Source organism: Haemaphysalis longicornis, unplaced genomic scaffold (genome assembly GCF_048455015.1).
Source record: "Haemaphysalis longicornis isolate Haplotype H1 unplaced genomic scaffold, Haemaphysalis longicornis Haplotype H1 scaffold_7, whole genome shotgun sequence".
In the NCBI taxonomy this organism is placed as follows: domain Eukaryota; kingdom Metazoa; phylum Arthropoda; class Arachnida; order Ixodida; family Ixodidae; genus Haemaphysalis; species Haemaphysalis longicornis.
This window is the reverse complement of record NW_027526422.1, coordinates 144,990,396-145,002,506: the sequence shown is the minus strand read 5'-3', so window position 1 is coordinate 145,002,506 and position 12,111 is coordinate 144,990,396. Positions and strand designations below refer to the sequence as shown.

At 48.8% G+C, this 12,111-nt stretch overlaps 1 protein-coding gene across 1 annotated transcript in view; it reads left to right on the top strand.

The window, feature by feature from the left end:
• LOC144146583 (F-box and leucine-rich repeat protein 13-like) overlaps positions 1-10,898 on the top strand; it is a 33,762-nt gene extending 22,864 nt beyond the window's left edge. Inside the window, exon 8 of the mRNA XM_077678524.1 lies at positions 10,637-10,898. The gene's annotated coding sequence lies outside the window, so the exon portion shown is untranslated. The remainder of the gene's footprint in view (positions 1-10,636) is intronic.
• Positions 10,899-12,111: the final 1,213 nt, after the last annotated feature.

Genomic DNA, 12,111 nt, shown 5'->3' with positions numbered 1-12,111 from the left:
ACCTGTTCAAAGCTCAGCAGAAATGCCAGTTTTGTCGAAAAGCGTTGAACAGGCTCTGGGAGGTGGACGGCATGGATGCCACACATGCAGAGGGCGTTGGTACATATTGGTACATATTGCTGCAGAGTGCTTGGCTAGTAATGCAGCAAATACCCTGCATTCTTATCCACTGTTCTCTTGAAAATGTCTTTTAAAGGAGTACTGACAACAAATTTTGACGCCTAAAAAATAATTTAATTGGCTTCAGTAGTTTGTACAGATGCCTCACAGAAATGTTTGCAGCGATCCGAGGCCGGAATCACGTCTAAAATCGATTTTGATTGTCCCGGCCGCGAGCTTCCACAAACCGGCAGCACTTGCGAAATCGCTTTCGGCGTGACGAAACATCGGCCGTCGTGTCTGGCCGGTTCAGGGTGACGTCGTATAGTCGTTTTCGGAACCGGAAACGATATCCTGCGCTGCTGTTGTAGGTGGTATTCGTTTGGGCAGGAGACGTGGGCGTAGCTGTGTGAGCAATGCTTGTAAACTTTGCGTGTTCGACGTCTTTGCACTTCAATTCGCGGCTGGCGCATGGTGTCCGAAAACTGCGCGGTGCCGGCACCGCGAAGTACTGCTCGTACTGCTCGTAATGCGAAGTACTGCTCGTGGAAGCCTGTCCGAGCAAATCGACGACGACGTCAAGATGCATTATTTTCCACGCGACGACATGCAGCGCTTCGTGCGCGGCGGCGGCCGCATGAACTGCCACCCAAGCCAGCGGGCTCGGCGGTGCTCGGGTCACGAATGACCATCCCTTACACAACTTTTCACTACACTATCATCCCTTTTTTCGCATATGGAGCTTCATTTTGGCGATAATTTCCGTTTCAGCAATCGGTGAACCAGACATCTGCCGTGGCCTGTTTTGATTCTAGCGTGCAGGCGGCGCCATCTTGCAGCTTCTCGCCGCACCGTGGTGCCGACAGTGCTGGGTCGGAGCGCCGAACCTCCGCTGCCGGTCAGCGTAGGCATACCATCGCGGCAAATATCTGAACGCCGCTTTTAAATTCAGCGCTGATAACAACTCCTCGCACAATATTTCAACACACTAACATCTACTTTCTCGCACGTGGAACTTCTTTTTCGCCATCAGATTGATTATAAGAATGGCGACAAGCTGTTGCTATCAGAGTTGCTCAATATGGACAGTTGCGAAACTCCGCTTCAGAATCCGGGCGGCGCTAGCCCCCCCACTCCGTGGAAGCTGAGGGGCAAGTCGACGCGCGCGGCACCTAGGAGATAAAAACGGAACTTCGCTAAACTATTATTATTCAAAATTCTTTTGTAAAATACAGATTGCTTTTTAAATTAAAACACAATAATTACGTAAAATTTAATTGTGTTTTTGCGGCTTTTCTTTTTATGACTTACGGCAGCAGCCGCAAGCACTTGAGTACTGCTTCAACGTCCTGCCGACAGACGACAGGCTAGTCAACTTGCCCCGTGCTTGCCCCGGCGCAGGGGGGCAACCGAAGACCGGCTTTCGATACATGGGGCGTATGGGGAGTTTCGCAACTGTCTATTTCCAGTAACTCTGGTTGCTATCACGGTCTGCGCCGGTTCGAGCCGCAGTGATATTAAAAAAACGGACGACGGCGAAGACGTCACCGGCCTAATCGCCTGGACAAACAAAGTTGTTCTTTCTGTCGGGTGGCAGCGACTCATCCGAGTCTGACGATTCAGACGACATGTCGACTGCGCGGGCGAGTGCGGGCCATGTGCAATCGTAGCAGACGATGCGTCGAACATCCCTGATGTCACGGGTGAGACCGTGACGTCAGATTGGCCCGATTTGAGGCTGGCCTTCGAACGGCCATTTTCCCGCGCGGCGAACGAAGTTGAAACTGGTTGCAATAAACGTGCTATAATTAATTCCATGTTGGGGGCTGACGGCTTTCGGTTCGATTTTCGTAATTACTGGGCCAATAGGTATTCTTTGCAGGATAAAAACTGAAAGCGAGAAATTTAGTGTTAGTACTCCTTTAAAGGTGTATACCCTCTGGAAGCTATACAAGTTGGTTGTTTAGGTTCGGGATAGCATGCACATTGACGAGAGCAAATTTACAATATTAGACTTGCCGCGGATCGAATATTCCATGGGTAGTTCAACGATTCCCCACGCCATGGGGAAAATGAATGCCGAACTGCTTCTCAGTGAGTCCGGGGTGGTAAATCGAATAGCCCCGTTACGAAACTCTGTGGTGCCAGGATATTGCAAGCTTCATGTCAAGGTCGTGAGCACCTCTGTCAGAAAATATCGCCCTCGGTACTCTGGTATCTGTCCACACATGACAGCTCTGAAGACGGTAAACTGAACCACCACCTTGCCTTTGCAAGCAGGGAGTTGGCTATGTAACCCAAAGCTCAGGAAAAAACATGGCGTACGAGGCACTGCAACTCGTCCTGGATAGTGGCAGCAGCATGCCTTTCAGTGATTGATTTGGTTTACGGGTCAGCCTACAGAGCCTAATGCTACAAAGACAACAAAAAAGCAACGACACACAGCATTTTTTGTTGTCTGTGTAGCATTAGTTCGTATATAGTGACCTGTGAAACAAATAGATCATGAGCCAGCTAGCTCAGATTCTGCTTTTCGATGAGTTCAGGGATCACAAGTGACCAAATAAACATGGATGCCACAATTGATGTGTCAAATGCCCCCTTTTTTGGGGTTTTTGGCATTGGACTTTGAAGTTCACCCCAGCCCGTGTTTTTACCTGTTACTATCTCTGAAGCTTGGGTGGACATTCTGTCAAAACCTAATGGTAGTAGGTGATCTGTATTGTGTGTATGGGGGTGTGTCTGTGCCCTGCAAATTGCGGCAAACCATGAGTTTGGTTTGTTTATTTATGTTTTGTTTTTACCGGCCATCCGAGCCCGGCTTTGTTATCTGTGTGCCAAGTGAAACACATGTTTGCATTCTTTATTTTTGTGCCGCACGGATTATCTCATTTGATAGGAAGACTGTTCTGACCTAACATCACTAGACTAGAATAATCTTCTTTGATCTCCACTGTTCTCGATGTAATTCGACTGTTCAAGAAACACTCACGCCAAAAGATAAATGCCCGCCGGGCAGACGCCGCGGCATTCGATTTACCGACACTCGCCTGCGCACGTCACTTTGTTAACTGCTGCTTCGCCGGATCTGTATTTTTTTAGTTGTATGGTTAGCACAAGTTTGCTCCAATAAACTGGTTTTACCTTCAAGTCAACTGCATCATCTTTGGCCTTGGGACAATATCATTGTGGCAGTTATGTGGTGAAGACATTTGAGGAGCTGTGGTGCGTGTCTGGGCGGATTCCGCGTTTTTGATGGGTCTGGTCTGGGATAGTGTATATGATGCAGAATAGGAAATTTTTTTTAAAATATTACCCTCTTATTTGCTTGCTTTCCTGCATCGTCAAAAGAATGCGAGGGGAAGGCAGGACACTAAGCGAGGTGGTAGCATGCAGACTTCCAGTCTCTGTAGATATGGGTGGTGCTGATGGGGATGGTTTATCGGCAGCCGCAAAAGCGGGTGCGACAGCGGCATTGATAGAAACTGGATATAACCACGAACTGACACCAAACAGACGCTTAGCTCACTATGGAGTGAGGCTTCCATAGTGAGCCACACGTAACTCCTCCCAACCTTCCCGTCCCCAAGTAGGCCTCGTGCCATCCCAGTAATAAATTATTCTGCTACTACTATTAATTCTGCGTCCTGTACGATGTAACACCGTCTCATCTCTCCCACCTCATGCGTTCTTCCCTTCTTGGCCATGGCGAATTCAATGGAAGTTTGCTCAATTGAATCCAATCCTCCAGCCTGTCTGTGCACCATCCATTGGGGGGCCTCTTGTTTCTGTTATGCGTTGAACAGCTCGAGCCGACATTTTTTCTTTCACGTGTTTTATTTTATCTCGCCTCCCTGAAGCACCTTTTCTCACACCAATTTTTGTCATTGGCTATAGGAAAACCTGGGGCAGTGTGAATGAATGAATGAAAAGTCTTTATTGTGGAATGGCTCTTTGGCCTAATAGGGGGGAAGAAGGGTGTCGGAGAAAAGACAGAAACAAAGAAAGAAGAGAAAGAAGTGCGTACACACATGCGTGTACATGGTGTACATTTGCAATTACATGCGGCGATCGACGCCTGCCTCGTGAGCGAACGCCCAGAGGGAGAGCAGGGTGTCGCGGCTGTTGTTGTTGGGGGTGGTCCATTGATGCAGAGTGCTTATGTGCGGTGGCAGGTACTGGGCACGGAGGTCCTGGTAGCCAGGGCACTCCCACAGCAAGTGGGTCACTGTTGGGCACACTTCCATGGTGCATGTGGAGAAGCTTACTATGGGGCCCTGTTCCTGGTCGCCGTCGTCGTTGTCGTCGTCGGTAGCCCTCGGGCCTGCATCGGTGGTGGGCCCGCCATTTGGCGAGCACGTCTTCTGTTAGTGCGGCCCCTGAACGTGCTTTGTGGATGAGGACCTGAGCCCCCCGTGGCAGTCCTCGGGGGAGTGGGTGGTGGATGGTTGGGATGTGCTGCCAAAGGGCACGCCTTCGGTCCTTCCTGGCTGCTAGAATTTTGGCTCTTGGGTCGGTGTCGTCTGGTGCGGCATAGTCTGGGTCACCAGGGTGGAGTGGTCGTCCATTAGCTCACTTGCCAACGCCTGTGCGGCTCCATTGCCAATGCCACCGGCGTGACCTGGTACCCAGTCCACCTTCACCTCCACTCCATAGTGCCAGTACAGCACTGTGCTTGCCATTTTGATCCCGTGAGCAAGCGTGCCAGTCCTGGGTGTGCGGCCAAGGATTTTTATGGTCTCTCTACTGTCTGTGTAGATCACCACCCTCTCCCCTGTCTGCCTGAGTCCTCGACGGGCCTCCCCACAAACCTTGTCCACTGCACACATCATGGCGGACAGTGATTCGACTGTTCAGGGGCAGTGTGTATGCTTAATTTAAAGGCCAACTGAAAAAAAAAAATTACCGGCCCCAAATTCTGCATCAACGTGTGGCATACACCACTAAAGTCACTTGTGACCTAATTTTAAGCTCCACACATGCGTAGTATCTTCATTGAAACCGTTTGGAAACACGCCCATTCGGCCGATGCTGCACCTAGCGGAGTGTCGCCACAACTGCCGCCACTGCGGTGAACTTCCCGATGTGACGTTAGACTCAGGACTTCCGTATGTCCGTTGCCTCTCCCTAGTAGCCCTTTTACGTGCGGCCTCACGCGGGTGCGCAGCGTAAGTGCTTTCACGCATTTCCGAAATGCGAAACATAGAGAGCAAATTCGAAGAGTGCCGATGACGGTCGACGCGAGGCGATATGCGGTCGGCGAGCGAGTGCGCCGGTTGAACAGGGGCGGATTTCGTAGTTGCGACGGATGCAGCAGGCTCTCGGTCGACTGTACAAGGAAGCGGGCCGCGAATACGGTCTATGCGCGAGACGATACACTGTTCGCAACAGCTGGTCGGTGCGTCGGCGGGCTAACAAGTACGGCGCGTCACAGCCGCTCACAGCGGAGCAATAAAGGTTGCACTGACTTCCCAACCCCTGTTCGCGCATGTTTTATGTTTTTGAAGAAATGGATTACCTGAAACACATTGAATGCGCGCCGTCCTCTTGCATGCAGCCGCGGTAGGGTGGCTAGAAGGAGCCACCCTAGCCGTGGTAGATACGCCGGCTGCGCCCACTCAATTTAGAAGTGTAACGTCACTTTTGGCCGGCCGTAATAACCGACCTCTTTTTCCTGTTTTGGTTTGAAAAGAGCATTTTGGATCTTCGTTTACGATGCAGCGATGCATATTTGGACCTCCAAGTTTTGCACGTGGCACCTTTTTAAGTAATACTACCGGAAAATAGTCCATTTAAGCGGTCGAAAATTTCGTTGCAGTTGGCCTTTAATGTACACGGGTAATCTTGTTTGTGTACTTTAATTTTCCCTCAAGTATCCCTTGGGGTTTCTTTGCTGTGAATGAGGGGGGCATTTATGAGCCATGGCGCGGTTTAGGTAGCTTGGAACAGTGTTGTTTGCATGTAGTTTGTGTGCAGGACTCCTCTTGCCTCTTTTTCTTGCCTGAGCAGTTAAATTGAATTATGAACGAACAGACAGGCACGCCAAAATTTTGACATTAGGTAGTCCAAGAAATACCGTATTTTCGCGCGTATAACCCGCCCCCCAAAACGCGAAACTTTTAGTGGCAAAGTGGGGGTGCGGATAATACGCGGGGTTTTTTCTTTTTTGCAGCTTCACGGCAATCATGCCCGTTGTGCGGTGAAGCTCATACGCAGTAACACTGACTAAGCCTTCCATGGCAGTGATTGCGCAAAACTTACACTGTATTCACTCGCGTAATGATCGCACTTTTTTCCCCAAAATTTTTATGCTCATTTAGGGGTGCGTTCATACGAAGGTAAATTTTTCGCGAACAACTTTTGAGCACAAAGAAGGCAAGCAAATTGCGGGTCGAAATTGTTACGATAGGTCTCATGAACATAATAAAATAAGTAAAAACGCAATAAAAACTCCGCACACCAACGCCGGCAGCTTTGCAAAGTGATGCAAAATGCAGTGTTTTCATGAATTACGGGACGCGCCAGAACAAACTTGCTGCGAGGTGACAACAGGGCGACCAATAAGCGGCGGCCGCTTTCACCTTGCGGGACATCAAAACAGACATGGGGGTTGACGCAGCAAGCTAAGCGCATTTTTTTTTTGTCTTGCGAGTACATTTTGCGCATTTAGTGAGAAAAATTTCGTCCTCATCAACATTGAATGCATGCTTGCCGATATCGCTAATATCGGCAAGTCTGCGGCAATAACGTAGCCATGTCTGCTTTGAAAGAAAAGGAAACAGGTAAGCACGATCATCATCAGTTAGACTTGGCACACATATGACATACTGCTGCGGCAAGTTCAGGGTGAGTTCATTGCGCAGGAAATTAAAAAAATTGAATTTTGATGACAAACGTGTGATCATTATACGCGTAAATATGCTAAGTGTAATGAAGAAAGAACAAGGACGAGTGCACTCTAACAACTGAGTTTTATTAGTAAATTGTGACTTTCGCCTTGCAGTCACTGTATTCTACTTGCTAAATATACGCTTTTTCTCTCTACATAGTATGTGATGTGTTGCTTGAGCAGTAGCTTTGGTGCAGCCTCTTCCATATGAGATGGGAGAAGGGGGGGGGGGGGGGCAATACGCCAGGATACTTTTTGTTTTCCGGCGGGCTGAAAGTAAGGGTGCGGATTATATGCAGGGGTGGGTTATACTCGCAAAAATACGGTACTAAAAATTAAGCCCGTTCCACTTAACATGAAAGCTGCCAGAAGTGCAGAGCAGTGATTCGCCATAATGGGCTGTAGCGCCGGGATCCGCTCACTGCTACCACCCATCACCCTCTTCGCCGCGCTGTTTCACTCCTCTCCTGATGAATTCAACGGCGGTTTGTCCAATGCAGTTCAAATTTCCTGCCTTCGCAGTGCTTGCGCGCCAACAGCGTGAGTGGGAGTTTTGTTCTTTTTATGCTTGCTTTTCATCTCGCAGGTGATGGCGCCTTAGTGCGCAGTTTGGAACGCGCCATTTTTTTGTTGCACTGACACTTTTCTCCACTTACTATCGTAAAAACCACCCAACCAGCGCTCCTAACTAAATGAACGCGGGGGCTTCTGGTTAATTACGTATATTTGGTGGGCGTTGACCTGACCACGGGGGACGGATTCTTGATGGGCGGCACGGTCATTGTGGAGAAAGGTACGCACGCCCCCGGTCAGTCAGACTGTGCCACTAAGGGAAGGTCCCCCTGACTTCCCTCAGGGTCCCGGTTGTTGCGTGAGCTGTCATCGAGGTGCTGGGCAGTGCACCTCACAGTGCAGTTCGACTTCTCGGCAGCCTTGCGGCCAAGTTTGCAACCACCATGCTGCCAACCCAATCGCCGTTTTCTTAATGCGAAGCTTTGTTGGTTTCACTGATGTCTGAGTTGTAACCAAAACCCGCTGCAGGAAAGCCAACTGTACACAGTGGGAGGGCACATGATGACGATAATGAAACGAGGTCAAAATGCTTTCTGTGGTCGGAATCGAACATGGGTACCTCGCCTTATGAAGCCGGCATCTGTCCGGTTGCACCATCATTGCATTCCAGTCGCTCGGCATTTTCTTTTGGTTTGTTGTGCGGGAATTGGCTTTGGACAGTGGCCGAGTTGAAGTTGATGGCCATGGGTGGTGGTGGTGGAGGGGGGCGTACACCTTTCTCACGAAGGATTGGTTTGGTGTTGGACTTTGGTCTTTGACTCACAGACAGTTTGCACTTTGGTTGTTGATGCTTTGACTTTGGCACTTTGCCATTTGATTTTTGCACGCAAGAAAGCTTTGCGTTTCAACCATTGTCGTCATTGGATGGAGGGGATTTGATTTTTTTTGTGTATATTGGTATATTCGGGAGTTGAGAGGAAAAACTGGGCCTGTAGCTTTTGCACAGAGGAATATTAGAAAATTTTGATCAAGTTCTTTTACTGGGAGTGCCTGTATTGCCCAGGTGAAATGTAAATAATTGCAGTGTCACTCTCACAGGTAGAGAAGAAGCCATAATTATTTGCTCACACACATTCTAAATTTTCTTTAGTTCTTTCGTTATGATTGTCCCTATTGAGCAAAAAGGCTCATATGTCATGGCAGAAAACTCTAAGAAGTGCAGTTGTCACCTTCACAATCATTGGAAGACGTTACTGTAACCTTTTGGCTTGTCTGAGTGCCTGCCTCAGATGATGTCACACTGTCCTGTCGACGTGGGTACAGGTCCCTGACATGGCGAAAGTTAAGAAAAAAAGTAACGTTCTCAAATTCTGCAAGTTGCCCTGTAAACTCCTCTTTAGACCTTTTTACAAAACTTTTGTGTGTCCCAAACATGGGGTAGTACTTTACTCATGTTAGGGTGTGGCTGTTCCAGGAAGTGCAGCCATTTTACCATATTTTCGCGTGTATAGCCCGCCCCTGCATATAATCGGCACCCGCACTTTCAGACCTCCGGAAAATACAAAAAAATCTTCGCGTATTGCCCGCATTTTTGATACAGGAAATGCTGCAGCAAAGCTACTGCTCAAGCAACACACTACATAGTATGTAGACAGAAAAAGCTTATATTTAGCAAGTACAACACACTGACCGCAAGGCGAAAGTCACAATTCACGCAGTGTCACTGCTCTCGCTAGAGCTATCACTTGAGTCACAGTCCTCACTGTTGTACACAAGGCCATCTCCACAGCGCAACACGCATTGCCCTGAAGCTTCACTCAAAAAAAAAAACCCCGCGTATTATCCACACCCCTACTTTGCCTCTGAAATTTTCGGATTTTTGGTGTGGGTTATACGCGCACACATACGGTACACGCATCTTTATTGTAGCTGGGGCTCCTCTGGCCTGTTTGTGAACGTTAGTGCAGGCATTTGTACCACAGCAGATAAGATGTGCAGTCTACCGATTGACAATGCTGCCCCTGCTGTGTTGCTGGTCAATAAAGCACACCTAGCGGGCTGAATCTCAAGACCCAGCCAGTAACAGGCAAAATAATGTGAATGGGCTACGGGATTGAATATTAACTTGTGTGCAGTTCAGGGGCCATGAAGAGGCTGCTCATCCCAATAACAATAGTACCAATTTCATCGCAAATGTAAAACAGTCTACTGATTAAAGGAAACAGACAAAGCAGTGGTGACACTCCACCCACTTTTCGGTGATTTTTCTGTGACGTCTGAGGGCCTTTATTGCGTGATTGGCGGCCCTTGACCAAAGCCACCACCAGGAAACACGACTGGGCGATTGTAGTAGGACGATTCTAGTTTTGGTTGACTGCATCACTTGAATGCCGACACGCTGATAACTATGCTTTTAGTGCTGTGGCCTCTATTGTGCCACTGCTGCCCATGATATGTCACGGCAGCGCGAAATTTGGAAGTTTTCATTATTTCTAGCATTTTTAAAACTGGAGTTGCTTAAGCTTGAGCTGGTCCGGTGGCGTTAGCAAAAAAAAAATACCAAGAAAAAACTCCTCCGCCGCAAGGTGCCCGGCACGACCTTCACGCAGCTTGCATAGATGGAGCCAAGCCTCAGCTTGCTATGACATCACTGCGCGACACGGCAACACGATCACTTTCGGTGGCACATACCCTTAATCTTTCCCCTATACCCCTTTTAACACACCTCCGCCTGAAAAGAGCGGTCAGACACACAGCCCATCGTGACTCCTCGCCGAGCACATTGTCTACACTCCGCAAAACACGGTTTGGTCGAAGAAGTATGCAAGTCCCGAGGAAGAAGTGCAGCGCACACGCCGTTGTGTTGCTGCTCGAGAACATATGAGACGGTTACGATCGAACAAAGAGTACCGCAACGAAGCCTAGAAAAACCGAGCAAAACTGGAAGAACCTAGGTCGAGCCACAGCTCTGCTGTTTTTCCAGCCTTGTTGCAGCAGTAGTGCGAGCTGCACCTCACGTCCTTCGTGGCTGGAACGGAGTTGAGGACTAGTTCTCTCGCACTGAACAAAGTTGCATTTCGTCTCTACGGCCCCTTTAAAGTGCAGTCGCGATACCCCCCCTCTCTTGTTTTCCAGGTGGTGAGAAGGTGATTCTAGACTACAAGTAGGCTTCCCCCGTAGGCTACATTGGCAACAGCGCCATCCTCCAGGCTCTGGGCATCCCCCGCTGACTGGATGACCACTCTCTGCCGGTCAGGCCAGATTAACCAGGCGCTGACTCCAAGGGCGTTGAGACAGCCGAAGATGCTGAGGTGGTGGTGGTTTGGTCTGCCCCAGTGCAGGATGACTGCGTGCCCAAAGGCCCCGCATTTCACTTGCGAACAAAGTAGACCTGATCGTGGAATTTAAACGCCTTTTATCTATGACAAGCATGTGTTAGCTTTGGAGTTGAGCACTTTTTGTGTGCAATTGTATTTGGGAGGAGGTCAGTTGCTTGCTCTAAAGCTGTGTCGAGGGTTTTCATGCTGCTGGTGGGTTTTGGTTTTGTGTTTCCGAGGGCTTATTTAAACTCAACTTTGGTTTGTCAAGCATACATGTGCCTGCTGAAGTGTATGTCAATTTTACAGGAAATGTTTTTGGAGTTATTGCTACATTAAAAGACGGACAAACAATGCTCGTTTCGGCTCTTTACTGTGCTTTGTAAGGGAACAAGCATTCCATGCCAGGTGCTTGCTTGGCTGGGTCGAGGTAATCATGTCCCACGTGGCACGGTCATACACACTGCCTTCTTGGTATTTTGGGAAAGCGATTACCACTGAGTGACCCGTACATGCCCTTTCATCACTCAGCTTAATGCTGTGGGTGTTCAAGCCTTTGGAACGTTCAAATAAGTGGCCATGCGCATCTATGAATGCCTTGTAATCTGTGCACAAAAACCATGGTAGTCTGGTTCAGTAGGGCCTGCAAGAAAAATCAGGGCAGCATGTACTATTTTAGAATCGAAACGCTCTTAGTAGAACCTGGCCAAAACCAGGTTTTGCACATGTGCTAAAGCACGACAGATGTTTCAGCACGACAGGTGTTGCTGGTGCTGAAATTTCACTCCAGAATCGACAGTTTTGCACTTACACCGTAACTACAGCACTGCATCTGCAGGGGTTCTAAGTTGATGATACATAGGCTCCTAATGGTCCAGCAGGGGAATTATTGTGCCACCCTTGTGGTAGGTGGTGAGCAGACTGCCTTTGGCAGACTGAACCGGAAATAGAAAAGGCAGCTCAAGGCAGCTGCCGTGCTATCTGTTAGAATATAACAGTCGCCTGCTTCAGCGCTACAATAACAGCAGATGGATCTCGCCATTGTCATATGAGCTGCCACTTTGACAGGTCTTTCACATACAATCGGCAAGTTCACAGCTTTGTGAAGGCGCAGTCCTTTTGGTGGCTGGTGCGCTTTTTCAAAACCCAGTGGCTTGCTTGTTCCACATTTCATGCATTCTCTCTGCACTCTTGACGAAATGTCAACTGCTTTTTTTTACTTTTGGGGTGGCACCATACGCAATGCTTGGACGGGCACATGCACATTACTCTCGTCGCTGCTTTTTCCACCAA